Source organism: Octodon degus, unplaced genomic scaffold (assembly GCF_000260255.1).
Source record: "Octodon degus isolate 3935 unplaced genomic scaffold, OctDeg1.0 scaffold00105, whole genome shotgun sequence".
NCBI lineage: Eukaryota > Metazoa > Chordata > Mammalia > Rodentia > Octodontidae > Octodon > Octodon degus.
In genome coordinates, this window is record NW_004524681.1 from 9,001,725 (window position 1) to 9,009,969 (window position 8,245).

The window sequence follows — 8,245 nt, forward strand, 5'->3', positions numbered from 1 at the left end:
CCAAATTTTGTTCAAACTTCTCAAATGAATAATGCCATTCACTAAAATGAGAGGTTGAAGTTCAGTTTCCCTTATCTCTCATTTATTATTTCGGGGTCACTAGAGGTTCCACATAGGTGCTGTATCAGAGCAGGACAGCACATATACCAAGAAGAAAAACAGAGTGACCATCTCGGCCGTAACATAGCCATTTGGAAAGGCTGCCCACTCTCCGCCCAGAGGCCCTCCTAGACCTGCCCTGTAAGGCAGCGCGCCGTCGTTGCTGTGGGAAGCAGAAGCCTGGTGGATTCCGCTCCGGTCCTCACCGGCTTGTAGCAGAGGTGACCTGAGTCCTGTCCCAGGCAGATGGCCACAGCCAGCACCAAAGGGCTTGGGGACTGCACCCCAGCAAATGGTCAGAGAGGAGACCCAGACTTGGTAGCACCGGTCATTCTCACAGGCCAGAAATGAGAGCCTGCTTTCTTGAATCAACCTGAGAAAATGCAGATGACACAACTTTTGGTAGAATTTTTAAGAGCAATTTTAGATTCACAGTAAACTGGAGAGAAAGCACGAGGTTCCCGTGTGCCCGCCCCCACCCCACACGCATGCGTATCTCCCTTGCCATCCGCATCACTTACTGGGCCATTATGTTGGTCTCACACAGTGCACCTATGTTATCGTTGTCAACCAAGGTCGGTAGTTTACGTTAGGCTCCTCCTTGGCATCTTATGTTCTCCGGGCTTTGACAGGTGTATACATGCGTGTATCCATTGCTGTACCATCATACAGGGGAGTTTCACTGCCCTAAAAGTCTTGTCCTGTTCATCCCACTCTTACCCTAATCCCTGGCAACTACTGGTCTTTTCACTGTCTCCGTAGTTAGCCTTTTCCAGAATATCGTCTAGATAGAGTTATATAATGCATCCCCTTTTAGCTTTCTTCCACATGATACATGCATTTAGATTTTCCTTATGTTTTTTTCATGATGTGATAACATATCTTTTTAGTGCTGATTAATATTCCATTATATAAATGTACCACATTTTATAGATTTACCTGCTTGAAGGATATCCCAATTGCTTCCAGATTTTTGCACTGGGACATCTGGCAACTATATTTCATTGTCATTCTAATTTATAATTCTTTAATCTATGTCATATGCTCATTCACTGCCCACTTTGGTGACATGTTAGTTTGGATATCAGTCTTTTTTTTTTTTTTTTTTTTCCAGACAGGGTCTCCCTCTAGGGTAGCCTTGAACTCACTATGTAGCCTAGGCTGGCCTCAAACTTGGGATTCTCCTGCCTCTGCCACCTGAGTTCTGGGATGACAGGCATGTACCACCATGCCAACTATTTTTTTTTTTTTTTTGGCAGAACTGGGGATTGAACTTAGACCCTTGCTCTTGCCAGGCAAGTGCTTATTCTCCTAAACCATCTCCCTGGCCCCTAATTAAAGTTTTTTACTGTTGAATTTGAACAGTCCTTTGCACATATTGGGGAGCAATCCTTTATCAGATGTGTCTTTTGTAAATATCTTAAGTCTGTTGCCCTATCTTCCCATTCTTTTTTCTCTTTTTATTAATTAAGTTTATTGGTACATTTTAGGTACACATAATGATCACATGCATTATAGGAAATTTGCACCTGTATATGGTATAACTTGATTCTTCTCATTCTCTGGATAGAAATTTTTTTATGAAAATATGAAGAGGATGTAGGACTATGCCTCTGTAAAAGATTCGCAGCACAAAAGATTCCTCCTACAAAAGCACCTGCTCAATTTTGACACTTGTAGTTAGGGCCCCACTTTGAAGTATGCAACAGTGGAAGGATCAAAGGCTTGCTGTAAAAGATCTGTTTCAAGCCCTGTTTAGGTAATCATTAGTCACATTAAATAGGATTTTTGCTTGTAAGTAGAGAGTCCAAAGCTGCCTAAGAAAAAGAAGGAATTTGTTTTTGCTGAACTAGAAAGTCCAGCATCTGATCTTGCTTTGGAGACTGCTGTGTATTTCCTCAAGTGAGACTGGGACCGCCTGCTCTCGGTCCCCTCAGTCCCCTCCCTGCTTTCCTGTTTGCAGACTTTACTAATGCAGCATTCTCACTGTCATAGTGTAGCAGCCTCGTTTTTCTTGGACCTTATAGTGCTCAAGTGAGGACAACTTATTCCTGACATAAAAATAAATAAATAAATAAATAAATAAATAGAAAACTCTCAAATCACTGGGATCACATATTTGCTGTTATTGTTTAGATCTAAAATGCCCCCACAGGGGCCAGCCAAATCGCTTAACAGATTAAAGCACCTGCTTAGGCACACCCAGGGGCCAGAGGTTCAATCCACTGGTGTGCTGTGCTGGCCCCACCCCATGGGACATGCTGAGATGGCCTGGTGGCACACACCTGTAATCCCAGTGCTTGGGAGGCTGAAAACAGGAGGATCATTACAAGTTTGATCTGTGTAATGAGACCCTATAGACCCTGTACTAAATACATTTTTTAAAAATGGCCCCACAAATCCCTTGTCCATGGGAGGCGCGGCTCTTGGAAGGTGATTGGCTCATAGGGTGCTATATTCCTCTCTGGATTAATCCATTGATGAGGTTCTGGCTGAATGTGCGCTTAGGAGGTGGCTCAAGGACATGGATCATGAGTGTGTCCTCGGAAGGGAACAGCTCCTCCCCTGGCTCTTGCGCTCGCTCTGCTTCCTGGCTGCTGTAGGCTGAGGGCTTCCACCGTGAGGCCTTTCCACCAGGCCCTTCTGCCTTGGAGCCAGCAGGCCGTGGCCCAAAACCTGTAAATCCACGAGCCATGTAAAGGCCACCTTTAAGGTGCAGGTGTCAGCTGTTTTGACTCAGCAAGGGGAGAGTGACCAGTAGGCCCCCTTGTCCCCTAAAGGAAACTCTGCGTCTTATTGCTAAAGGAAGGGAGCTTGCCTGGTCAGTAGAGCGTAGGTCCACTATGGAAGCCATGGTACTGGCGATGGGAAGCATGGTAACACTCGGCAGGTGACATATTCCAGTTCTTGTGAGAATCAAGTACCCAATAAAACATTTTGAAAAACAATATATAAACTCAACTGCAAAGAATAGCAGCCCCTAAGTAACCACATATTGTGTTCCCAAAGAAGTATTTCTGTTTTTAGGGCTTTGATTACATGTGTTTCCCAACCTTAATGAGACTTCTTAAATAGACTAGGTCAAGTACTCCCTCGATCTTCATTTGTTTTCCTAAGCAGACATCCTTGTTGGGAGAAGAGAGCCACACGACTTAAATGAGTATGGCGAGACCTGGCCATTCTGTGTTTTTCTATCCCTTATTTTATATAAAGAAGTCTCATATAATAAACTAGTTTTAAGGAGCAAATCCCCACTGGTTAAGTTGGCACCTGAGGCTCCAGAGCTTCAGGGTTAGAAGATCGGGGCACAAAGGGCAGAGAGTGCCTAGCCTTTCTTTATGTTTGTTAAAGGCTAGTGTGTCAAGGGCTGGGGATATAGCTCAGTAGAATAAGCGCTGGCCTGGCAAGTGCAAGGTCCTGAGTTCAATCCCCAGTACCGAAATAAAAAAAAAAGTAGTGTGTCAAGGCGGCTCCTGTTTTTCTCTCTTTCTTTCTCTTGTTTTTTTGTAGGTTTGACAGTGAATTGACATAACACTGAATGAGGCTCATCCGTGTTCTGGGGCTAGTAGAGAAACCATTGGCAAATGTTCTATTTACACAACTATAAGTCTTAAAATTCTCTGTCTCTCTCTCTCTGTCTCTCTCTCTCTCTCTCTCTCTCTCTCTCGTCTTTTTAAAGAAGTCATTTGTTTTTTATTTTTTTTTATTTATTTGAGAGAGAGAGAGAGAGTGTGGTGTGTGTGTGTGGCCAGCTCAGCCCACCAGGGGGCGGGGCTGGCTGGCATGTGGTGCTGGGGGATTGAACCGCGGTCCCTGATGCTTTGCCAAGCTTGTTCTAAGTAGGTGCCTTAGACCACTGAGCCATCTCTCCAGCCCCAAAGGGAATAAGGAATTTTTTTTTTTTTTTTTGGTTCCTCCAATGCCTTCGGGGCACTTTTGGCCAGCGGGAGAGGTGTGAGTTTCGAACTCCAGCAACCTGAGGCTGACAGCTTTGTGGAAGCAGCCGCTTAAAGGCCTGAGCTAGGGCCAGGCCCCCTCTCTCTCGTCTTTTTGAGACTGAGTCTTGTTACACAGTTCAGGCTGGCCTTAAGCTCACTTTGTAGCCCAGTCTAGTCTCAAACCTACAATGCCCCTCCTGCCTCAACCTCCCAAGTACTGGAATTACAGGCCTGCACCACCACGCCCAAAAGAATTAGCTTTTGTATTTTATATTGTTCAGAAGACAATTGGAAGTTTTCACAAAAGTTGCATGTTAAGCTTACGTGGAGCTAACAACATGGCCACTCTTATTAGTGTTTTATTCTTTGTAGTGCAGAAAATGTGATTTCTAATGCTGAGCCAGGACACATGAATCACGCTTCATTAAAAGGGCTGAAAGTAGCACCTGGCAAAAAGTCCGCATCTCTTCCCTGGAACACTCTTCAAAGTGATTTAGTGCTAACTAGAAATAACTTCCAAAGATCTGAGGCCAAAAGGTGAAACTGACGTGGAAGTCCAGTTCCACTGCCACCCCATGGAACCAGGGACACGGGACACAGAGGGACAAGGTTAGGAGCCCTGTGGGCAGCAAGCCCGCAGGCAGGGGCCAGGGCTCTAACCTGAATCCCCTGGCAGGCGCCACAGGCACAAAAGCCTACCCGGTGGGAAGGGCGGACCCTTCGGAGCTTGCAGTGACAACCAGCAGCTGGCTGCGGCCCTGTGCCACGGGGGCACCTGTGTATGGAGGCCGTCTGAGGAGTCTGGATTAACTGCAGCCAGTCACCAGCCACATAGGGATGGCCACTGATTCCTATAGTCATCCATCTCAGACACGGTCACCAGGTGTCCCTGGTCCCTGAAAACCTAGAGAAAGATTACAGAGTAGGAGGTCACATGACCGGTGCTGTTCTTTGATGGTTTCCTTGTTTTTTCCAGGCAGGGCGGACTTGATTGGTTAATTATTTGGGCAGTGGGCTATGGCGAGTTAGGCAAGACAGAACCAGTGAAAAACAGACTTGCTAATGCTAGGAGTGAGCCAACCCCTCCATCAGCTTCCAGATAATATATATAAATATATATATAAATGTCATCTCTATATAACGTGATGAGGTCCATGATGCTAAGAGTGCACAGTCCCCAATTCCTTTTCCAATTTAAAAATGCCAGTTCAGCAAGTAATTTCCAAATCATTGCCCTAGGCTTTGACCTCCTATAAATTCCACACCACCAACTTTTGAATTATTTTGTGAAAGTTCTATCTTTAAAATTAATTCTTGGGCTGGTGAGATGGCTCAGTAGTCTAAAGCACCTACTTAGAACAAGCTTGGCAAAGCACAGGGACCGCGGTTCAATCCCCAGCACCACATGCCAGCCAGCCCCGCCCCCTGGTGGGCTGAGCTGCCCCCCCACACACAAATAAGTTAATTAATTTTTAAAAAATAAATAAAATTAATTCTTGGCCAGGGAGATGGCTCAGTGAAATAAGGGCTTCCCTGGCAAGCACAAGGGTCTGAATTCAATCCCTGGTTCCAAAAAAATAAATAAAATTAATTATTTATGGGCCAGTGAGATAGCTCAGCAGATTAAGTGCCTGCTTTGGCAAGCACAGGGACAAGGATTCAATCCCCCTCCTGTATGCAGAGCCGACCCTGCTCTTGAGCCAGCAGCAGAGTCCAGATGTGGTCTCCCAGCACTGGGGAGACTGAAAAAAGGAGGATCACTATGAGTCCAAGCTGTGTAGTGAGAGCCTGTACCAAATACATAAAATGAAAAAAAAAATAAAATTGGTTCTTTACTTGAGACAGGGTCTCACTATGCACCTCAGGCTGGCCTCCAGCTCCCAGGGGTGTTCTTGCCTTGGCCTCCCAAATGTGCAATTATAGGTGTGCACCAACACACCCAGTTCATGCTATTTTTAAGAAACTGCTTATTTAATTTCCTGGATGCAAATATGTATTCATTTTATTACTAGCTAGTGATTCCAGAATGTCATTTTCCCCTCTTGGGTTTCAGAAAAGTCTCTATGATCTACGCTCCAGGCAGGGAGAATCGATATGATTTAGATGAGTAGGCCCACATGTATCTCATCCTGAACTCGGTAGAACTGATCCCTAGTGTCAGTGACTGCTGAGGATTCTCAGCCCCATCCCCACCTTCCCGTGCCCTGCTATCTGCCACGAGGGACCTGTCCCCACTTCCTGTGCAGCTGGCTTCTGCTGAGTCTGACCAGTGCCTGCAGAGAGGGGAGGCTGGAGACAGGCAGGGGAATATAAAGGAGACCTCATGTGAGAGGAAAACAACAGACCCAGGAAGAAATGGCTCCAAGAAGCATAGGAGGCAGTTTACTACAGTGCTGGGCTTCACTGAGATCTCTCCCAAAGAGCCAGCCCCGCCCGGCCACACTTGGGGACTTTCATAGGGAGAGCAAGAAGGGAGATACAGAGGCAGATCTGGCCCACTCAGAGTGGGGGTCGGGTGACATCCTGGGTTGCTAAGGGAGCTTAAACATTTCCGGTTACATTGCAAGGCCATCCATTATACAAAGTATGGGTTACAGAGGAAGAAATGTTCTGTTGTCGGGCCTGCTAGATGTGTCCACTTGCTCTTGCGGGCATCCTGGGCAGGCTTCTATTTAAAATTTTAACTTCCTTCTTCAGTCAAAGTGTCTGTTTCTTTCTTCAGTCAAAGTGTCTGTTCCTTTCTGGATCTGCCAGCTGGTCCCGGCATGCCCTGAGACCCACGTGATTCCAGCATCCTGGGGCATCAGCCAAGATGCACTCGGGAGAAAGCAGCCTCCAGGAAACTCGACTGGGAAGAGTTTAATATAAAAAATTATTCACTGCAGTGGACACTGGGGTCACTCAGGGTCAGGCAGTAAGAAATAAAGGGAACTCTAGCGAATACACAGACACAAGGAGCCGTCACGACCCTGGGGCCAAGACAGCATCGAATAAGATCTTCTCCAACACCCCAGAATAAAATGCAGATCCTGCTGGAGGTGGAACAGGCTCCACTCTCTGGGTTGTGGGAAGGACGGCCTGCTGGGGACCGAGGGACGCGGTCTGCGCAGAGATGCCGGCACTCACTGCAAAGCCAGGTGGCTCTAGGGGACCCCTGGGAACTGCACACAGACAGGTACTGTGCACACGGGCTAGGACGGTTGCAGAAGGCAGGCAGGTGCGGTACAGGAGCCCGGCAGTGTGCAAGACCAAGCCCTCCTCCTCCTGCGGTGTTTTTGCAGCGCCCTCTGCTGCCCAAGCGCAATATCGTGCTCTTGGGCAAAATAGGTACAGTACAGGGCCTGTATTGCTTTTCAAATACCCGTAACATACTACTACAAACTCATTGAATTAAAGCAACACACCCAGTGTCACACAGCATCCGGGCCTTAGGCATTTGGCACGTCTAGCCTGGGAGACCACAGGCCGGAAGCCGAGCATGAGCGGGCCACATCCTCATTTGAGGCTCAGCTAAGAATCCACTCCCCCGCTCGCTCCAGTCTTGGGCAGAATCAGGTTTGTGCAAAGCAGATCTGAAATCCTCCTTTTCTTGCTGGCAATCTACAGGATCCTGGAGGCCTCTCTTTCTATGCAGCCCCCTCAAACTTTTTTTCCCCTTATGTATTTAGTGCAGGGTGTACAGGGACTCACTACACAGATCGGATTTGTAGTGATTTCCCTATTTTCAGCTTCCCAAGCTTTGGGATTACAGGCATGCCACCACGCCCAGTCTCAATCGCTGTCTCAGTGCGCCCTGGGGGCGGGGCCAGCACAGCACACCAAGTGGTGAATAATTCTTTATGTTAAACTCTTCCCATTCAAGTTTCCATGAGGATGAGTGCGACGACCTGGGGCCCGCCAGATCCTGAACAGACCCAGAGTCCAAGCCTGGCGAGTGAGTGAGACCACCCAGGGCCCGCGGATCCTCATTCCACCCAGAATGCAGGCCCAGCGCGGAACCCTTCAGCAGAACTCCCTGCAAAGAGGCTAGAGGCAAGACCCACCCAGCTGTTTCAGGAGCAGAACATCTTGCCAGAGTGACACAAAGGGTTCCACTCTAAGGACTAGGGCAGAAAGAAGTGGAGCACAGCAGCCAGATCCAAGCAACACCCACCTGGAAGAATCTGAACTTCATAGATCTGGACCTGGTGCTAAGGTAATAACTCTAT